Source organism: Tachypleus tridentatus, chromosome 10 (genome assembly GCF_004210375.1).
Source record: "Tachypleus tridentatus isolate NWPU-2018 chromosome 10, ASM421037v1, whole genome shotgun sequence".
NCBI classification, from domain to species: domain Eukaryota; kingdom Metazoa; phylum Arthropoda; class Merostomata; order Xiphosura; family Limulidae; genus Tachypleus; species Tachypleus tridentatus.
This window is the reverse complement of record NC_134834.1, coordinates 176,949,832-176,971,873: the sequence shown is the minus strand read 5'-3', so window position 1 is coordinate 176,971,873 and position 22,042 is coordinate 176,949,832. Positions and strand designations below refer to the sequence as shown.

The 22,042-nt window shown below is 35.0% G+C and overlaps 1 long non-coding RNA gene across 4 annotated transcripts; it reads left to right on the top strand.

Annotated features, from left to right (window-relative positions):
* The first annotated feature begins 1,949 nt into the window (after positions 1–1,949).
* LOC143231005 (uncharacterized) lies at positions 1,950–18,029 on the top strand. Of its 4 annotated transcripts, none has more exons than XR_013016745.1 (3): positions 1,950–2,437; positions 8,001–8,127; positions 16,287–18,029. It is a non-coding gene; the product is annotated as an uncharacterized LOC143231005 (long non-coding RNA). The 4 variants fall into 4 exon arrangements; XR_013016743.1 differs by lacking the exon at positions 16,287–18,029 and adding an exon at positions 11,127–11,449 and having other exon boundaries at positions 1,952–2,437; XR_013016746.1 differs by lacking the exons at positions 1,950–2,437; positions 16,287–18,029 and adding exons at positions 2,448–6,177; positions 11,127–11,449.
* Positions 18,030–22,042: the final 4,013 nt, after the last annotated feature.

Below are 22,042 nucleotides of genomic sequence, written 5' to 3'. Positions count from 1 at the left end.
GTTAAAGTAAGCACCTCTACAGTTACGAACATGTTACGCTCTTCTGGGTTCAAACATGCCGTCCTCGTAGAACTCCATATTTAAAGCCTGTTCATTTAGAAGCACGATTGAGGTATGCAAGAAAGCATGTAGATAAACCCTTTACCTATTGAAAGAGTATTATTTGGTCAGACGAAACTAAAATCGAGCTTTTCGGCTACAATGATGTTCGCTATATTTTCCGTAAGAAGGGGGAATGAAATCTTCCAAAGAACACCGTCCCTACAGTTAAACACGGAGGTGGCTCAATCATACTATGGGGTTCCTTCAGCTCTTCTGGTGTCGGCAGCCTTCACCGCGTCAACGGAATCATAAAAAAGAAGAGTACGTTGATATATTAGACACTTATATCAAGAATGATGCTCGGAACTTGCGGCTTGGACGTCATTGAATCTTCCAGCACAACAATGACCCTAAGCACATATTGAAATATGTGCAATCCTGGTTGCAGAGGAACCATACAAGCGTTCTGAGTGGCCATCGTAGTCACCCGATCTCAACCCAATTGAAAACGTTTGGCATGAGTTGAAGACCAGTGTTCATCAGCGTCATCCGAAAAACTTGCAAGAGTTGGAGGCCTTCTGTAAAGAAGAATGGAAGAAAATACCAGTCGAGTACTATGAAACGATCATGGAGGACTATGAGGTATCAAGTAATTCACCTGAAAGGCTACAGAACTGGCCATTAAAGTAGACGCACGAACACTTTCTGCCCCTCCTATGTTTGGTTATTTGTTTATAACAATTTATTTGTCGTTCAATTTAAATAAAATTTATGTAAATGTGTGTTAGTATAATATTTATAACATACTCTACTTTCATTATCCTAATCGTGATACTTTTTAAATTATGAGGAAAAAACTACTCACGACGCAGGTGTACAAACACTTTCTGTCGTAAATGTAAAAGTGAAGTCTCAGACTTTTTTGATCACACCTTGTATTATCAAACTGATAATGCTCTATCTAACACTGAAATAATATGCAAAATTGTACATCACGCCTTACACTAAAATATCTAAAGATTTTTAAGCAAACTTAAGAATAACATAAAATATATTTCAAATTTGTATATAATATGAAATATCTTTTATCTTTCTTTGTTTCAACCAGTTTTAGGTGGAGGAATACTATTCTGCAGAATGTTTAAGTATTTAGCTATATATAAGCCTATTTCCGAAAACTTATTCTGACTTTGTGTTTTAAAACTCATATCAAAACTCTAGAATAAAATATCCTAAAATTTTATGAAAATATAATTCAGTTGGTAAAAGTTACATTCAGTTATGTGAAAGTTAAATTTTCTTACATCCATTTCTTTTACCTTTGGTCTACTATATTCACTTTCTACACATAAAACAATCAAAGATAACTTGTTTCAACTGTGGTTTGTTTTATTTTAGTTAATTATGAATTCAAAACTCAATTTTCTTCTTGACATCATCAACTTTATTCAACTGATGAAATAAATCTCATCCATTCATTTTACAGTTATAAATCCACATGTATTTCCCCAATAGGTTTGTTTTGAATTTCGCGCAAAGCTACTCGAGGACTATCTGCGCTAGCCGTCTCTAATTTAGCAGTGTAAGACTAGAGGGAAGGCAGCAAGTCATCATCACCCACCGCCAACTCTTGGGCTACTCTTTTACCAACGAATAGTGGTATTGGCCGTCACATTATAATGACCCACAGCTGAAAGGGCGAACATGTATGTTGTGACGGGGATTCGAACCCGCGACCGTCAGATTTATGAGTCGAGTGCCTTAACCACCTGGCCTCAGCAATAGAAAAGTCGCCACCATTATCGTACGTTATCAGATACATACACTTTTATTGTGTTTGTATTAATTAATAGATCCAACTATCATTAGAAACTTGTTTTGCGTTACTAGTTTTATTCTGGTATAAAGAGCTCTAAAACTGATCTTTATTAGCCACGTTATAATTTAGCATAAAACATTTTTGAATTGAAAGTAACAGACGAGTCATTATAATGTTTACCTGCTATCTGTTTCTACAATATATCACAAAAAAACAGACTTTTCATAAGTTCTGAAAGTCAAGCAGGCGGTTGAAACTCTATTTATTAGATGATTGTTGTGGCGCCTTTTGCAACTGTCACTGGTTTTTTTCTTTGTTGTTGTTTTAGTTTTCATTCTGGTCACATGAGACGTTTATATCTAAGCACCTGACTGAAATCCTGCGTTGGCGAACACAGGTGTATTTCCATATGTGACGCTTGCGATCTGCCGTTTACATTACAATCACTGATTGGCTGACTATACGAAAGGGAGCAACCTATAAGACAAGATTATCTCGCGAATTTCCTTTACAATTGGAGTTTTGTTACTACTGGAATAAGATAGGAATAGGAATGTGCCAGTAATATGGTTCGAGGTAAGACAACTACTATAATTAACACGTTTTTAGTTGTACTGTAAGACATACTAGGGCTTAGCAAGTACATGTTTAAAGTTTTTTAAACCTATATTATGCACAGATCCTCAGTTTTTATGGTAAAGCGTTTATAGTTACACCGTAAAGCAGAATAGGGCCTAGCAAATATATTTTTAAAGTTTTTATATCTATATTATACATAGTTTCTCAGTTTTCAGGGTAAAGCGTTAACTCATAGATTAAGTCTAGGATCCATTTGTTTGTTATTGGCTTAATTCATACGAATTTTCGTTTAAACTTTTAGTTCTATGTATTAGTTATAAATCAGTTTTGCAGGTCATTGAATATAACTGAAGAACTATAGTTCTGCAGAAGCTAAGACAGTCAGCATTATTGATAGGATACGTCACAGTGTATAATTACCAAGACCAACGTTTTATTTTCAAAAGCTTCCACTGACATATGAGAAAACAACTTGTAATATCATAACGAAATATAAAAATTAGTTCATGGCAAAAGGAAAGTCTCCCGGTGTGACAGGACAAGTTACACTCTTACGATGATGAAATCAGGGGTTCGATTCATTGTAGTGGACACAACAAATAGCTTAGCGTATCTTTGCTTTACAACAAACAGTGGTTGGATTCTATAATATCCCGAAGTTCAAGGGTTAAAAATAATATATTCGTCACAAAGAAGTTAGTACAAATGCAAAAATATATAGCGATTTACTGATCACGTCATATGTAATTCACGGCTGAAAGTTATTATTAGCGCAGATTTAGAAACTTTACCAACCTATGATTTTTTTTCCTTCTTTGGTAAGTAACTGATCAAAATCTTAAAATATTACTCAAAGACAGTCTAACGAACTTCGAAGTTAAGACTTTTATATAAAAGGACAGACTTTGAACAAAGTAACCTGACAACTAGACAAAAAGAAATTTCGATATATATCTACAGAAAACATAAAATATGCCCCCTAGTGGCACAGCGATATTAGAAAATAGTGAAATCTTCGATTTTATTTAATTCTTAGAAAGAGTCAAGAGTGAAGGATTACGGCTTGTATATAAAAAAAAAATGGATTCAATATATAGAAAATCAAATTTCTAGTAAACAAAATACCCCCAGTCGCAGAGTGGTACGTGTGTGGACTTATACCGCTAGAAAACGGCTTTCGATACCCCTGGTGGGCAGAGTACAAACAGCTCATTGTGTAGCTTTGTGTTTAATCACAAACAAGCATAAAACAGATCCTGAAACATTCTTACTTGCCAACATGAAACGTCATTTCTTAACAGAAGAAAGTTTATCATTGCCAGCACTATGTTTTCGGGAAAAAATAATGTATTCATTTTTTGTATATGTGCCAAAACTAGCAAATGTAGTAGCTCCACTTCCCAGAAAATTCTTCGATCTGTCTTGTGATTCTTGTGATAATTATTTTATTATCAGACTTAAGCACGTCAGAAGCAAATTCCAAGGTTAGATTCCTCACAGTGGCTTCGATCTAAAAAAATCGAAGTAAAATAACTTACAAATTACTTAGCACTTATTAATATGTTAACTGTGTATTAGACCAAGAGATGTCGCTAGGGGTGTGTGTTACCATTATCGTTATTTAGATTCGAAACCCAGTTAAAAGAGTGTGACAGTTAAGATAAACCACTTCAGAATATTAACATGTCATTTTTAGTTACTCGGTTATACATATATATATATATATATTGTTTTCATATGCTCTTCCTGTTTTAGTGATGAATTAGAGACACGGTCTTGGTGAACTGAAATATATCACCACAAGAGATAAAATTTCCATGTAATAACTTCTTATCTTCGAGAGAAACTTAACGTGTTACAATAAACCAAAGCCAGTTTTATCTAAATGGAGTTAGTTGGAGCTGAGCATCTGAAGGCGTATGCCGAGCAGCAGATATCAACCCTTCACTTACAGTTGGGCCTGGCATGGCCAGGTGGGTTAAGGCGTGCGACTCGTAATCTGAAGGTCGTGGGTTCTAATCCCCGTCGCACCAAACATGCTCGCCCTTTCAGCCGTGGTGGCGTTATAATGTTACGGTCAGTCACACTATTCGTTTGTCAAAGAGTAGCCCAAAGGTGGTGGTGGGTGGTGATGACTAGCTGCCTTCCCTCTAGTCCTACACTGCTAAATTAGGGACGGCTAGCACAGATAGCCCTCGAGTAGCTTTGTGCGAAATTCAAACACAAACAAACACTTACAGATGATCCAAAGTTTTTCACGAACTTCATTTTTCCTGAAGCATTATGTTTTTCTGTTTGTTTCGTCGTTTGGGGAACTTCGCACAAGGATACTTAGAAGTAAGTCACAAAACCCACCGTCAACCCTTAGCCAACGAATAGCGGGATTGATTACAACATCGTAAATTCCCATACGGTTGAAGGGCAAGCCAGTTTCGGTGACGGGTTTAGATCGCGCGACCCACAGATTACGAGTGGAGCGCGCTGATCACTAGCCATGCCAGACGTAAACCACTTTTACTGTAATTCTGCATCTGAGCTACTATAATCCTGTTTTTAGGTAGGAAGACGTTTCACAATTTTTGTGCTCCTGTTTCATAAGAAATATATTTCTGTGTGAGCTAGGGCTTTTCCTTCCTGGTTATATAGATCACGTGACTTGAATCGAACAAACTACGTAGTTATTTACAACCTCAGTTATTTAACTTCTAATATCTGTTTAGATATCTGATCTTAGATAACCGAGCTTCAAATAACATAGTGAGTTGGCCGTCGAATTTCAAAATACTACAATAATCGAAAGCAACTTGAACGTCCGCATTGTTGTACGACTGCAATGTAGGTGTTTAAGTGATATTAGAGAGGAAATTACTGTTGGCTTGTTTCCAAAGTAATATGTCGTCTTTGCCACCTTCAGAAGGCCTGCGTATGTTGCTATGGCAACACTTACTCAAAAGTTATTTGCACAAAGGCCTTTATAGGGACAGGCACACCTGTTATACAGATGGAGCAACGGTAAAATGTTTTGTTCCTCGTACAACGCATTGTTCAGAAACAGTATCACAGAATCCTTGTTTAAATCACTTAAATGAAACTTCTGTGATAAGGATTATATAAAAAAAGGGCCCGGCATGGCCAGGTGGTTAAGGCTCTCAACTCGTAATCCAAAGGTCGCGAGTTCGAATCTCCATCACACCAAACATGCTCGCCCTTTCAGCCGTGAGGGCGATATAATGGTACGGTCAATCCACTATTCGTTGGTAGAATAGTAGCCCAATAGTTGGCGGTGGGTGATGATGACTAGCTGCCTTCCCTCTAGTCTTACACTACCAAATTAGGGACGGCAGGCGCAGGTAGCCCTCGTGTAGCTTTGCGCGAAATTCAAAAAAGCAACAAAACAAACTATAAACAAACAACCAAAGTTTTAGACATGAATGTTCTTTGTTGCTTGAACAGGTGCAGCCGAAAGTCGTATTCTTTTGTCGTATATTATGTGAGAAAGTGACTTTGGAATTGTTACAACAATGTGTGAGGTTTGATTATTCTTCGTTTCGTTTTTGAATTTCGCGCAGAGCTACAGCTAGCTAACCACACGCACTGTCAATCCTAAAGATGCTCTTACTTGATGTATTAGTACGATTTAACCATAATGTTATAGGATACTCACGGACCCAATATCAATGAGTAACGGTTTTGCGACATCGGGCGGAAAACCACGAATCCTTGGATTCACTGTTCAGGTACGTTAACTAATAAGTCATGCCAAGGCCATATTAACAACGAACCACAAATGGTTCATTTCCCATTAACTACTTTCTAATTGCAACAAAAGAATATAGAATAAGTGCCTATTCCAGTTAAGTTTTGTCCCGTAAGATTCCTTTAATAAGTCATGCGAAAAACAAGTGTTAAGTATGTCCACACTTCATATCCCACCACACAGTTTTTAACTATTATCTGCAGTAACTCATTATAGTATTTGACTAGTCATTAATGTGTGTCCTGACTTGGAGGTCCTAAAGGTAACCGATAAGTTAAACTTTAATCTTAGAATTTCATGTATTGTATGCATATAACCTAAGTATCCAAGGGATCTTTGTATTCACAAGGCATGTTTAACCTGTTGACTGCCAAGTATTTCAGCTGCTACAATACAACTGAATTGCTTCTTCATTTTGTAACTATTTTCGTGACGCCATTTTTGATCGAAAGTGAACAATTTGTAAGTAGGTCAACTGCATGTATGGTGCTGACATCTAGCGTCGAAGTTACGTATTATTGAGAACGAATGAACTCGTCCGTGGCATTGTGTTATCGATCGGCTTGGACGAGTTATCTCGTCTACGGCACTGAACAGGTTAAAGACTACCTGTGTACCTAAAGTTGTTCGTGTTTTAAATTAGAGCCGTACAACAGGGAGAAACACTCGCCCAGGAAGACTTGTGAAAAATGTATATAATATATATTATTCTAAGAACCTGTGAGTGAAAGCAATGGAGGAATATGTTACGACATACGAACTACGTTACCTCTGTCATATCTAATTCTGACGTGAAAATGAATAACGCTGCTCGCACAACTTGTGCACCTCTTTGTATGTCTAAATTATCAGTAGAATTTAGAGCTCTTTGCTCTACTGAAAATTTTCTACGCTTTTTGGGCCGTGGTATGAAAATAAAATTTGATGAAACGTTTTATCAACGTTTATTTGTAGAGTACTGTTAAATTGGTTTCTTCTAGCATATACCGGTACCATATGTTAGCTCCTTGCTAGCTTCTCTCTATGTTGTTATGACACTACATGTTGTACCATGACAGTTATTTCAGACCTTAAATTGGATCAGTATGTCCATTAAATCAGAACCATTATGACATGCCCTTGGTACAAGTATGTGAGAATTCTAAAGAATGATAAGTATTCTCACCATGGCTCGTTCACTTGTCAAGAGGGATCAGTTGAGCATTACCATGGTAGTGAAATTTATATTATGTAAGGGTATAGAAGAATTAGCCCCATAAAATGGAAAGAATGACAAAATATTCTCTAGTCCTAACACTTTTGCACAGTACTCTAATTATTATCATAACTTTACTGGTATTCTACCACAATATCGTAAAGTACGTTCCTAACATTGGGCTGTTATTTATTGCACACAACATAAGTGTCAGAAATATGGAATGCACAGGGAACGTTGGCCACAACATTATGTTCAGTATAATAAAGTGAAAATAAACAAAACGTCTGGTCGAATAGGATACATTTTCCGCGTATTAGTGTTGCAGTGTAAGTTCACTTGATTCTTAGAAGTCAAGTGAGGAACTGTAGAATGAGGAAATTAGATACAATATTCCTAATTAAAGAACCAAAGTAAATACAACTTAAAGTGTGTCAGCATATGGAACTGCTAAATCAACTTGAACTGGTCAGGACAGAGGCTACTTTCATATATTTTGATAAGAGATGTAAGTTATGTGATTACTTTTGCTATATTTATAAAAAAAATTGTTTACTTTATCCTGCTCTGTCTTCTCACAAACAAAATTGTTTGTTTGTTTCTTATAGCAAAGCCACATAGGGCTATCTGCTCAGCCCACCGAGGGGAATCGAACCCCTTATTTTAGCGTTGTAAATCCGGAGACATACCGCTGTACTACCGGGGGACCACAAACAAAATAATTGCTTTACTGAGGTAATGTTCTGCGTTCTTTTAACTTTCCTTACTCTTTTATTGAATTTTCCATTAGCTGATAATTGAATTTTAAATTATTATACATTTATCACGTTAGAGTCGACTACCACGTGATGTTTAAATCATTCTAAAAAAAATAAGTTCGACGATTTTTTTATCTATTTATCGCAGTAACGCATGTATTGCCAAACTGCCTTTAACATCGGCTAAATCAAAAAAGTAATTTGCAAGTAATGGAACCATGCATACATTCATATATATTCAAAGATCATGCGCTAATCATTGCAGACTAACATCTAGCCCTGAAAGAACAATATTTGGTTTCATATATTAACTGTGTCACTCTGTTCGGCTACTTACGTATACGACATGTCAAGCTGTAATACCAAGCTTAATTACGATGGATGTTCCTTACATGTAGCATTTCTTAGCGTTTATAACTATGAAGTCATTTATGTAGTCGGTCATCTGATTTTCTTTTTTCTTCTTTAAACTGCGCTTGTGCATCTCTGATGTTGAAACTCGATAAACTCTCAACACACTGTGGCTTTATTTTGTTTTCAATATTATTTATGTGGTGTGCCCTTTCACTAATTTTATCTGCAAAGTGTAATTAGATTTTATTTCGAAAAAAAAAAAGTTATTCGGTGACCAGTAACCCTAAACCATGTATCTCAGGAACGAAGCAGCAGAGACAAACCAGAAAAATGAAAGTAAAAGATTTAATCATCGAAATGACCTCGTATGGTCAGGTGGTTAAGGCGCTTGACTCGTAATCTGAGGGTCGTGGGTTCGAATCCTCGTCACACCAAACATGCTCGCCCTTTCAGCCGTGGAGGGATTATAATGTGACAGTCAATCCCATTATTCGTTGGTAATATAGTAACCTAAGAGTTGGCGGTGGGTGGTGATGACTAGCTGCTTTTCTTCTAGTATTACACTTCTAAATTAGGGGTGGCTAGCGCAGATAGCCTTCGTGCAGCTTTACGCGAAATTCAAACAAACAAATAAAATTTAATTACCGAAAATGTTGGAAAATGGTTCTTTCCCGTCAGCCGTACCCCCGCTGGTGCAACGGTAAGTCTGAGAACTTGTAACCTTAAATATTAAGTTTCGATACTCGCAGCGAGCATAGAACCCATAGCCCCATTATGTAGCTTTGTACTTAACAACAAACAAATATTGGCTCTGTGGTAAGTCTGAGGGCTTATTACACTAAAAATTTGGTTGGTTTCGATACCGACGGTGGCCATAGCACAGTGAGCTCGATTTATTTTATTATTTTTCTTATGATCATTTAAAAAAAAAAAAAACACTTTCCCATCAGGAACTGAATTTATAACACTTTACCCTGTATGTTAACATACAACGTTGGTTTTAGTTATCAGTTCTATATAAAACAACGTATATTTATATAAGATACATTGTTAGAAAACTGTAGAATGAAGAAGTATTAGTTTTTCTGATCCTTCACGTCTACGGAGTTAAACAGCTCCATACAAAAGTCTGTATATTTTATTCTGTTCACAAGAATTTCTTGCAATAAGGATCTACTATTTATAAAATATCTTCCCGTTTGTAATAATAATACGTTTACAAGGAGCCTTCTGTGACATACAATACATCTGAAGGATTTAAATGGAAGCTCTAAGTCACGTTTCTACGATCGTGGATCAGCGATAAATTTATTGACTTCCGACACTGAAATTTAAGGTTCGATTCCTCGCAGTGAACAGTATTCAGAAAACTAGTTTATCGTGTAGCTTACGCTGAAACAAAGCAAATTTCAGATAGGACCACACTTGCGTACGTTTTCAATAATATATATATATATAAATTGGTCCGGCATGGCCAGTTGGGGTTTGACTCGTAATAAGAGGGTCGCGAGTTCGAATCCCCATCCACCCCAAACATGTTCGCTCTTTCAGTCGTGGAGGCGTCATAATGTGACGATCAATCCCCCTATTCGTTGGCAAAAGAGTAGCCCAAGAGTTGGCAGTGATGACTAGTCTTACACTGCTAAATTAGGGACGACTGACGCAGATAGCTTTCGTATAGCTTTGCGCGAAATAAAAAAAATAAAAAAATTAATAATACACAAAAAAATGCTTAAAACGCGAGACTGGGGACAGTCTCAAAATATAATAAAACAATTGTTTTATTTAATAGTTTACAATATAAACAATATATCACGCACTCCTGACGACGCAGTAAGACGATAAAACACGTAGTGTGTAAGAATGTTCCCGGTCTCGTTGCATGCAATCTATATCCTGGAAAAAAAAACATTAATTTTTATTGTATTTTGAGACTCGGAACAGACATGTTTATTAATATTTGTGTATCATTAAACGATTGGTTTTTAAAATACATTTGTGTCATATGTTTGCTTTTACTTGCGAAGAGCAAATGAATTAGTTTAAAACTGTCAATACGATCACATGTACTGTATGATCACAACTTTTGTTATGCCTAGTAAGGCCCGAATGCTTCATGAGACCAAAAAAGGTGTGAGCATAATTCAACAAGACCGCTATGATGAAATGTATTTACATTTAACTATTAGTCATAATAAAGTACTAAACAGTAATGTGTGAGTGTTGGCAAATATTGTCGTCAACAGTAGTCACGTATGTACGCATTTTTCATATATTTTACCGAAATTTAATATAACCGTATAACAACTAGTTCCGCCTTTTCATAACTATATTTTTATTTAGGTATATTTCTTTCAAAGGTCATCTCAATATCGTGTATATGTACTAAACACTTCAAACAAGTAAAGGTGACTTTTTTCCTTTCTCTGTGGCATTCTTGAATGATAACTCATTCAAAGGACAGTACAGAAACCATACATCTGGCTTGGCTTAAAAGTTCTTGCAAATTATTCATTGTAGTACTTAACCTGTGGACGTCTGGGATATCAGAATTTCTTTGTTTTATTCTCTTTGTTTTGTCTCTTGCTTTTCATCACTTTATTTTATTCTTCTGGACTCTAGTAACCAGAGGAGACAGAAAAAGTTCGGTGACTATTGGAAATATATAGAACAATGTGTTTCGTGCTAAGAAACCTACAATATATAGAACAATGTGTTTTGTGTTAAGAAACCTACAATATATAGAGCAATGTGTTTTGTGTTAAAAAACCTACAAGGTATAGAACAATGTGTTTTGTGTTAAGAAACCTACAAGATATAGAACAATGTGTTTTGTGTTAAGAAACCTACAATATATAGAACAATGTGTTTTGTGTTAAGAAACCTACAATATATAGAACAATGTGTTTCGTGTTAAGAAACCTACAAGATATAGAACAATGTGTTTCGTGTTAATGTGTTTTGTGTTAAGAAACCTACAAGATATAGAACAATGTGTTTCGTGTTAAGAAACCTACAAGATATAGAACAATGTGTTTCGTGTTAAGAAACCTACAAGATATAGAACAATGTGTTTTGTGTTAAGAAACCTACAATATATAGAACAATGCGTTTTGTGTTAAGAAACCTACAATATATAGAACAATGCGTTTTGTGTTTAAAAACCTACAATATATAGAACAATGTGTTTTGTGTTAAGAAACCTACAATATATAGAACAATGTGTTTTGTGTTAAGAAACCTACAATATATAGAACAATGTGTTTTGTGTTAAGAAACCTACAATATATAGAACAATGTGTTTTGTGTTAAGAAACCTACAATATATAGAACAATGTGTTTTGTGTTAAGAAACCTACAAGGCTAAGTTCAAAGCTTGAAGGCGAGGACCCCATGAGAATGCGGCTGATTATGAAGACAATTTGTGGTGATTACATAGAAAGACATTTTCTGAAGATGGTGAAGAGATTTGGTTTATCTGTGTTTGAGCAAAAATCTCTCCCCACCATAAGTACCAATATCAGATTTTTAGCGTCGTGAAGCTACAGATTTACTACTGAGCCACTATGGAATAGTAATAAGGTGTTCATTGACGTGTGTATTAAAGAATTACCGAGCAAACTCATACAGTGCCATATGGTACTGAGAACTGTCACTCACAGAAGCATATGTAGCTATAGACTTTGCTCCAAAACAAATTTCAGAGCATCTAAAGCACACAAAAAATGAATTGCCTATTCTCGCTAGCTCCACTGCAGTAAATTCTTCAAAGCATCATGGTTCTAATGGATCAGCAAGATCTCCTTTAATGCAGCTGTAGTCACAAATTCACGACTGAAACTCACCTGATTACTGATCATGGGAATGCCCCTATACTGTTGTCGCACAGAACCATCAAGTACACGCATCTTTCAGGCCAGCACTATAAAAAATGCAAGAAGCTCGACAATGACCGCAGTAGTACTTACTGTTTTATACTAGTAGAACCTGAGTCACATCTTACATTCTACTTGAGAAGTGCAGTAGTCAGCTTGCACCTAAGGTCATAATGGCTGTTTCAGAGAGCCCCGGACTGGGTGTCATATGGTATGACCAAGGCTGAGCTCTTAATGGACAAGACAAGTAACCATAACATTACTCTCAGTTTTTACTCACAGTGTGACCAGTTAGTACAAACTTTGTTTTGATGAACGACAAAACTGTAGACATGATCAGAGGCGTATCCATGTCTGTTATGGCATATCTAATAAGTATATCATAAGTTATGGCATATCATAAGTAGCTCCTACAATCTAAGTTCAGGTATTAATATCTCAGAAACAAATTAACTGAGAAATGGTCAACAAGTTTCGCTTATGCAGCAGAGCAAGTGCAATTCTGCAATACAGTATTTAGTGCTAAGTAGATTATGCCCAAGATCATTGGATTGCACTCGTGTATTCGGGGGAAAACTGGTAGTTTTCCTAACTTTGTGAGTTGAATTCCTTGATGTCCTACTGTATAGTGTATTGCCACCCTCTTCTGTGGAGATAGAACTGATGCATAAAGCACACTGTTCACTGTCTGTAAAGCAGGCTGCGCTAACTCAAAGAGTGCTATGTTCAAGTGTGAAAATAGTCATTGGCATAATTAAAAGGCAGAGGTGATGGAAAACAAAATATTCACTGCACTTTAAGCTGTGGATGGGTGCATTATAAGAAAGGCAGTCAATCCCTTAGCGTGGATGGTGGGTGGTATTGAGTTGCTGGCTGGCTGGCTGCTTTCCAGTAGTTCAAAATTAGTGATAGCGACAGATAGCCTTAATATCTTTGTCATAAATATAAAAATAGCTTTATCAGTCTCCTGGAAATGTAACAAAATCTTGATTAAAGCTGCCATATATTTCCATTAAATTTGCTCTATTTACGGTATTCGAAGAGAAAGAAACAAAGTTTTCTAATCACCTTGTTACACGATACGTAATCTTTTGGTTCAACAATGTTCATATGTCATTTTTATTTAAATTACACAAACACACACACACACTACATCAGGCATTCTACTGTGACTCCTATTCTGCTTTTTCAGTATCATTAATTCAATCTTTTAAAAATACAAAAGGTTCGGTATAATATATTAAAATTATTTTAAATATGCAGATTAAAAAGTCGTGAAAATCACAGCCGATATAATGCAGCATTGGAATAGAGTGTATAAGAACTACAGTTTGACCTTATTTTGCGCTACGTAAGTAATGTGATGTCACCGACACAAAATATTCATACACTAAGATTATAAAGATATGTTCATACCAATGCATTACAATTTTCAAGATTGGGGTATCCCTTGTACTTAATGGCACTGGAAAACTATGGAACACCAGAATCATCTGGGCGGGAAATTTGTAAACAGTTGTAAGTAAAGTGTGGCACCTTTTAAGAAGTCAGAATCCAACAACGTAAATACCCAATAGCACGAGCAGTGCACATGACTAGGACAACAATACACAACATAATCAAGAAGGATCGTTTGTAAACAGTGCCAACAACATTCAGCTCACAAACTTTCCAGTTATAACTTCTTTACAAAGACTTTAGAAGACATATTCATTAAGTCGTCGGATGCAGCGATTATGTAAATCTTTATGATTGAACTGATGGTTTGGGTACTCGAAAACCATTGTCCTTGTACATTAAATGGATAAAAGAGATCATGCAGGAAGGAGTGGTTTGCTTTGATTATGACATCCTTCCGACAAACCATTTTGCAATGCAATTTACGCTCCAGAGCATTTGTTAAGATACACGTTTGTAAGACAAAGCATGACTGGACTTGGCGATATGTACTGTAAGGACGTGGCGAAAATCCAACCCCTGTAGATGTTCTTTCGTGAAAATGAATAAGTAGTACAGTTTCCATGGTAGCTGACAAATTTCTAACTGGAGTCTTTCTTACAGATAGCTCCCATGTGAAACGCTGAAGCGAATATAACATGAGAAATAACGTTCACTTAGACACTATTAAAGAGGTCTTAATCCAAGGAACAAACAAAGCTCAACGTGTTTGAAAATATGCTTCCTCCCTGGATAACCCCCAACAAAGCCCGGCATGACCAAATGGGTTAAGACGTTCGACTCGTAATCTGCGAGTCGTGGGTGTTAATCCCCGTCGCACCAAACATGCTCGCCCTTTCAGCCGTGGCAACGTTATAATGTAACGATCAATCCCACTATTCGTTGGTAAAAGAGTAGCCCAAGAGTTAACGGTGGGTGACGATGACTAGCTGCCTTCCCTCTGGTCTTGCACTGCTAAATTAGGGACAGCTAGCGCAGATAGCCCTCGTGTAGCTTTGCGCGAAATTAAAAACAAAACAAACCTTAACAAAGGAGAGGCCTCTCTTCGAAACTTATCGTTTTTTGTATATCAAGTGGTAATTTCTTCTCCCAGTTCTCTTACTTATTTAACCTACTCCACGATCAAAGTCCACATCACTAGTAACGATATGTTTTATGCTAATGAAACATTTTGAAGGCTGCTCTGTTTAAAATACTTTGTAATATGGTAGTAATCGCCTTAAGTACGTGAGATAACTAGCTTCGGGTGAAATTCCTTTGTTATTCTGATTTGCAAGTCATGGTTGGAAATTAACTGAAGGAAAGAAAATAGGAAAACGTTAAAACACCTTTTGAACTCATAAAAAGGTTCGTGTATCTTAATGTCCGATAAGACACTTATCATAGTCTGAAAACGATCTGTTATCCAAAGTCGCGAAATAAACAAATAAAGGTGCTCCATTTAGTGTGTTAACGTACTTGTGTATTCTAGATATGATGTGGGAAGCAGATTTTGATAAAACATGTTACAAACCGTACTTGTCCCAATTTCGAGCAATGTTTTGTTGTTGTTTTTTATTTATCTATTTTATTAAGTATTTATTACCTAGCATTTCTACCGCATCAGTCGCGCGGGGTTGGTTTATCGTTTTCAAGGAAAACTGTCGTGACATTTAAGGAATTCTGCCCTCATCATGTGTGAATCCCAGTGACTGGTTGTTTTAGAATTTTGCGCAAAACTTGTTTGTTTGTTTTGGAACTTCGCACAAAGCTACTCGAGGGCTATCTGTGCTAGGCGTCCCTAATTTAGCAGTGTAAGACCAGAGGGAAGGCAGCTGGTCATCACTACCTACCGCCAATTCTTGGGCTACTCTTTTACCAACGAATAGTGGGAATGGCCGTAACATTATAACGCCCCCACGACTGAAAGGGCGAGCATGTTTGGGTGTTTTTCTTATAGCAAAGCCACATCGGGCTATCTGCTGAGCCCATCGAGGGAAATCGAACCCCTGATTTTAGCGTTGTAAATCGGTGGACATACCGCTGTACTAGCAGGGGACGCAGCATGTTTGGTGTGATGGGTATTCGAACGCGCGACCCTTAGATTACGAGTCGAGCGCTCTAACCATCTGGTCATGGCGTCCCAAACCCTAATAAAATCAAATTCAAAATTACTAAAGCGTCTGCAAAAATAAAATTAATAATAATATTTGTATTAATATATTTTATATCCAAGATTTTTATTATTATTAAAGATTTGGTGTTCTATGTCAACTAGTTTATTATTGGCTTCAATTTCGTTTCTTAAATATGAAAAAAAAAACTGATTTTCGAAATTTGAAAACAATTGTATATTAACATTAAGTCCAAACAAATACATGAAATACTATGTCAAATAATCTCTTTAAACTGATGTCGTTACTGTATGAATTATAATAGACTTTGTTGTACTTTAATGACTTTTTCTTAGGTTGAAGATACTTCGCTTGATGGTTTGGAAAACTTGCACATATATATCCCTTCTTTTGCATGATTTTTTTCTTGCACCTTGCACCCACTTCCACTTTTCTTCTTGCACCTTGCACCCAGTTCCACACTGTTTATAATGGTGGCGGTCTAATCTCATGAGGTAACTCTGGATAAGCCTTATTCCGGAGTACCTGCTGAGATGTGATAGGCACCATGTTGTTCACCAGTATAAATACAGAAATGAAAGTACCACCATGTAATCATCCAGCTTGTATTTATTAACGGCGGTGGAAGGAAACGGCTTACAGTTGGGATGGTTTTACTCAGATTTTTTTGCTTTTTATTAGTTTATAAGGAAGAAGCTGAAACTTCTGGATTTAATTAACATTTAAAACCATATAGTGATGATAATTATTCGTTAGTTTTTCACGAAGGTTCTACCTTTTACTTATCAGTTATATTTTGTATGATTTTTTTTTCTGTGCCAGCTTGCTCATACCCTTACAGTTTCATTATGGTGAAATAATTCATTTTAAGATTTACGAAATTTTACCTTGCAAAATATTATAATTCTGAATCCTTGCACTAAAAACTTAAGCCAAATGACTATTACAAATTGTTTATAAAGATTATAGTACAGCAGTTATTTATGTTTTATAACATTAAGAATTACGTTGTTTTTTTTTAATGCAGATGGCGTGTTTAAGTAGTGGTTATTAAAATTAAATGTAATTACTTGGTATCGATTCTAGTGCAACAATCAGATAACCCTTTGTGTACTAATATTACAGTTCATGTGTTTTTTCGTAAAAAGTTCTCTTACAAGTTATAGTATGTGATGTAAGAAATATACAAGGTAAAAATTAAAACGTGAACGTTAAATACAAATATTTTCATTGAAGTTGCAATAGTGTATTTTATTACAACACAAATTATTATTAAGATAGGAAAAATGAAAATGCCTTTTAAGATTTAGTCTTTAACAGTAAGTGTAAAATTAAATAAGCACTTCATAAAACAAACTGAAAAAAATTACGTAATGTCTTAATTTCGTACACAAGAAAACTAAAATCTATTATTATAATGCATTAACACACCTATTGTATGACCTCGCTTTTAACGATATTTTTATCGAAATTGCAGTAATATCTCAAGATATTAGACCAACTTAAAATATTTAAAATAGTTCTCAATGCATACAGGAAGTTATTGAAATTACTTTAAATTGTCAACAAACGTTAACTTAATAAAATAATAATACTCATATAATTAAACTGTAAATTGTGGGGTCAAATTTATTAAAGTGAAATATTTTTATAATACACCAGTTAAAAACTGTCTGGTTCACTTTTTCAAATAAAATGGAAAAGAGTTTGGTATTAAGTATACTGGATAAAATGAACGGTTGTTAAAGGTTGTAACCGGGGAGTGTACAAATGAGGACATAATATAATCCTTCTTAGCTGAATGTGTATTATTTACAAATTACTCCATGGACTGAGCGAAATTATAAAATAGTAGTTATTGAACGAAATGCGATATGTAATATGTTTGTTGTTTTTTCCAAAACCGAGTTCTCGACTTTGAAAGCTTGACGTCAAATTTAAACGATTTTTAGCACACGTTGCTATTTACGTATAAAGTTACCAGAATGGAGTTATTTATGGAAAGCAAAGTAAAAAAGTCCAATTTCATGATTATTTATATTAATAAATTCAATCTTTTTTACTCCCCCCACTTACCGTTTACAGTACCTTGGGCAAACGCAACCACCTCTCTTTTAAACTTGGTGTCAGTAATCGTTGAGTCGTAGAACGTGAATACCTCCAAATTTTGATGGGGTGCCCTCTCGCTTCTAAGAGGCACAATGTGTCAAAAAATCAACAATAAAAAAATGGTTAAATAACTTGTGAAAAATAACTTATAAAATTAAATTAATCAAATAGATACAACAATGAAAAGTTACAGACCGTATAATGAGTAGTGAGTTTAAATGTCTTCACCAATTTGACGAGTACCCACAAGTAATAAATAAATTTAAAAACTAAATAACAACCGAAATGTATATTTAGATACCTGTATTACCACTTTTATAACTTACAAATCAACAATGGTCAATACGACGACTAAAAGTATGTTAAAAGATATAGCAATATAATTAAACTAATAGGTTTATGCTGTATTATATACATAACATACAATGATAACAGTTAAAGATAATACAAATGGTCGCCCAATATACTAAAATTATTCATTATTTCTTTAATAAATTAAAACAAGAATTAGAATGATATTAAGATAAGTTTTCCCATCAAATAGTAATATTTCAATTCATCGCGGGTAATTTAATTTTTATATATGTAAGTACAACGTATAATCACTAATGCGGCCATTTTCAAGTACAAACACAGAAATATGAATATATTATTCTCTTTAATGTTTTTTTTTACTATTTCATATAAATTTATTGTTAACTTTATTGACGCAAGTGATGACGCATTTACTCTTTAAATCAGTGTAGTTTATTAAAATAGAGCAATTAGTTTTTGTATTGCGTCATTTTTAAACGTGACGTTTCTAAGAGGATATTCTAAGAATCTAATTTAGAATTTACCCAAATAATGTATTGTAAAACTGAATGTTTGCCAGGTTTTATATATGTTTTAGGATGTGATACTATTTATTACACAGTTTGTAATTCTTTAATATATATAATACGCCGTTCTATAAGTATTTGAATTTCGGATGCATGGATGCTTCAAATGCCAAAACTTGAACTGTTATAATGACTTTGAATAAAAGCTTTGTCATCAAGCTGCTTTGTGAGAATATTTTAGCAGACTTAGAACAGTAACATTAACAAAATAAAAAGGCGATTTGTTAAAATTAGTAGACTATCATGCCTTTGATTCCATCCACCTGGGAAAAAAAATTAAAATCGGATACAAAAAATTTTTACCACTGGAACTGTACTCTTTCTCAAAGCATAATTGGAGAGCAAATAGTGGATGAGTATTACTTCAGGTACTGGTGTTTTGTTTCTTATAACCAGTATCTATGTAATATTTAAACACCGTTTGCAGCGTGCATCGACAACTTTCCTGCACAACATTCGTTTGGAGTTCGTCTCGCCATCTTGTAGAGAAAAGAGAAGTTATTACATATTTTACCATCACCCTTCAAACTTGTTTTGAAATAAATTAATTTGTGTGAATGGGGAATTTTAATTCATGCATATTTTTATAGTAATATGAAATACATGAAATACTCTTATCAACTTGTTTACAGTTGCGAACGGTGTATATACATCTGAGAAACAAATTTATTACTAACACATCGCATGTAAACTAATAAATTTCATAAATACGTATGTTAAAATGTAATGTGTTTTCGCAGCCAATCGACCAATCTTTTTGACCTAACAAATGTCTAACCCTGATATTATCAATTTTCTTTATTATTTAATGTAAAAAATAATTAGAAACTAGGTGCGTAGCATTTAATACAAGTTATCTACGTAGGATAGCTATATTTCATCTCTTATATACGCTTGTATATGACACATCAAAGACTAGGCCAGTAAACAGGTATCGCCAACAGTCAGAACCCAGTTTCCAAAACACATTCCACTTATCAAGAATAGACGTATTTCATACATAATGCTAATACATAGCTAAGAAACACTTGACTACCTTTACCTTCATTACTTTCAATAGATAAAAGCAACTTGAATGTGAAGCCAAGTGGTGATACATCATCAGCACATATTAGGCACCTCTCTCATTGCAGTGATTTAAGTATAACCCCATTAGCACAAGTCTGACACACAGAAGAGGATTTCTCTTAGACCTGACAACGAATTCTCCATAGTGACTGATTATTCCTCTCGATTGTAAATCATTTAACTCATCAAAAATGCCATTCATCAAACATGAAACTTTTTTAAAACTTCGTAACACAAGATAATAGTTGTTAAATGCTAACATCAGAAGAAAACAGACAACACCACAATAACAGTCCTATGACCATAACATCAATTTTTTTTTCTCTTTTCTATGTATTCTGTGGTATTCTCAGATACATTAATTTCCAGTGAAGTTGCTACCATGTAAGTTCAGGCATCTACATAAATTTTGCAATTTTCTTTCAAGATATGTATATGTTTAATGTATAAACACAAAATATAAAGAAATACAAAAGTAATGTGTTCCCATTCGTTCATTTAAATTTTATTTCAATATACCGCTGACTATAACGACGTGCCCCTACTACCGATCTTCTTCTTGTACTTCGCATTTATTTATTTAAATGTATTTGATGCTAACTACACCATAGATTTCCATAACAGAATAACAGGAGGTCGATCTGGAAATATATCACTCACCAAAATTTAATTTCTTAAATTTTGAAAAAATTTGGAAAATTATAGAGATCAGTACAGTGTATGAAAAAAGAAAATAATCTTTATTTCAAACAAAGACAATAAAAATATGTTTATGGACAAAGAACGGCTAAAGAGAACTCTATTTATGTGCAGAATCTCTCAAAATATATATATTTGTCTCGGACAAAACAACAGTACTGGTTCTCTCATCTCCTGTGTGCTACAAACGTAACTGTTAGTCATTCCTATTGAACACTAAAAGAGGTTCTCACCTACTAGTGGAAAATGTCACTGTCTAATTCCCTTGGAAAGTCAAAAGTGATACCTCAGGTCTATCTAGTGCCCCTGTCTAAACAAGTGCTTTGTTGCATGCATCACATCTAATTTTAAAATAAAATAAGTCTTAAATGGTACATAGTTTTAAAGCAAAAAGTTTCAGTTTACTCCCACGTTTGATATGTAAAAATGGGTTCGAGCTTGGCTGAATTGTTGACACATCAACTCAGAGATTTTCCTCGACCCGCAGACAAGATCACTGTTTTGATACCATACCTCTTTTCCTGCGTGATATCACACAGTTTTACAGGTTTGTTTGTTTAGAATTTCGCGCAAAGCTACACTAAGGATTATCTGTGCTAGCAGTCCCTAATGTATCAGTGTAAGACAGCCAGTCATCACCACCCACCACCAACTCTTTTACCAAAAAATAGTGAATAGTGGGATTGGCCGTCACATTAAAACGCCCCCACGATTGAAAGGGCGAGCATGTTTGGTGCGAAGGGAATTCGAACCCGCGACCGTTGGATTACGAGTCGAGTGACTAAACCACTTCACCATGCCGAGCCCAATTTTATAGCAGAAGGAAGAACTATTGTTCCTCCTGCATTGTGTGACTTCATGTAATAAGTAATACTGAATTGTCCATGTTTTTAACAAACAAGTTAATGTACACCAATGCCCAAAACTTGAAATCAACAAGCTAACAAATGTGTAAAACAATCTCACCGTTACGTCGGTTATCGAATTAACAAACACATTACTTTCTACGTGTAATGTAGCCATGACTACGAGATACATTCCTTTATTACTGACTGAGTTTGGAATGCTTTTATTAAAATACATTTCTAATATTGTACTTGTAATATGTAAACAACTTAAACTGTTATTTTATGTTGAATTACTCAAATCTCTTCTTTGGCTAGCGGCAAAAGCGATAAACATAAAAAAATAAAACAGTGTACACAATAAAAATTTAATCAGATAAGTAGAGATAATGAAATGTTAATTAATTAGGTTCAGGGGTGACTGAGTTGCATCACCTGTAAACTCAGTTCTACTTATAAAAAAAGACAAAAGTATCAATGGTTTGAAAG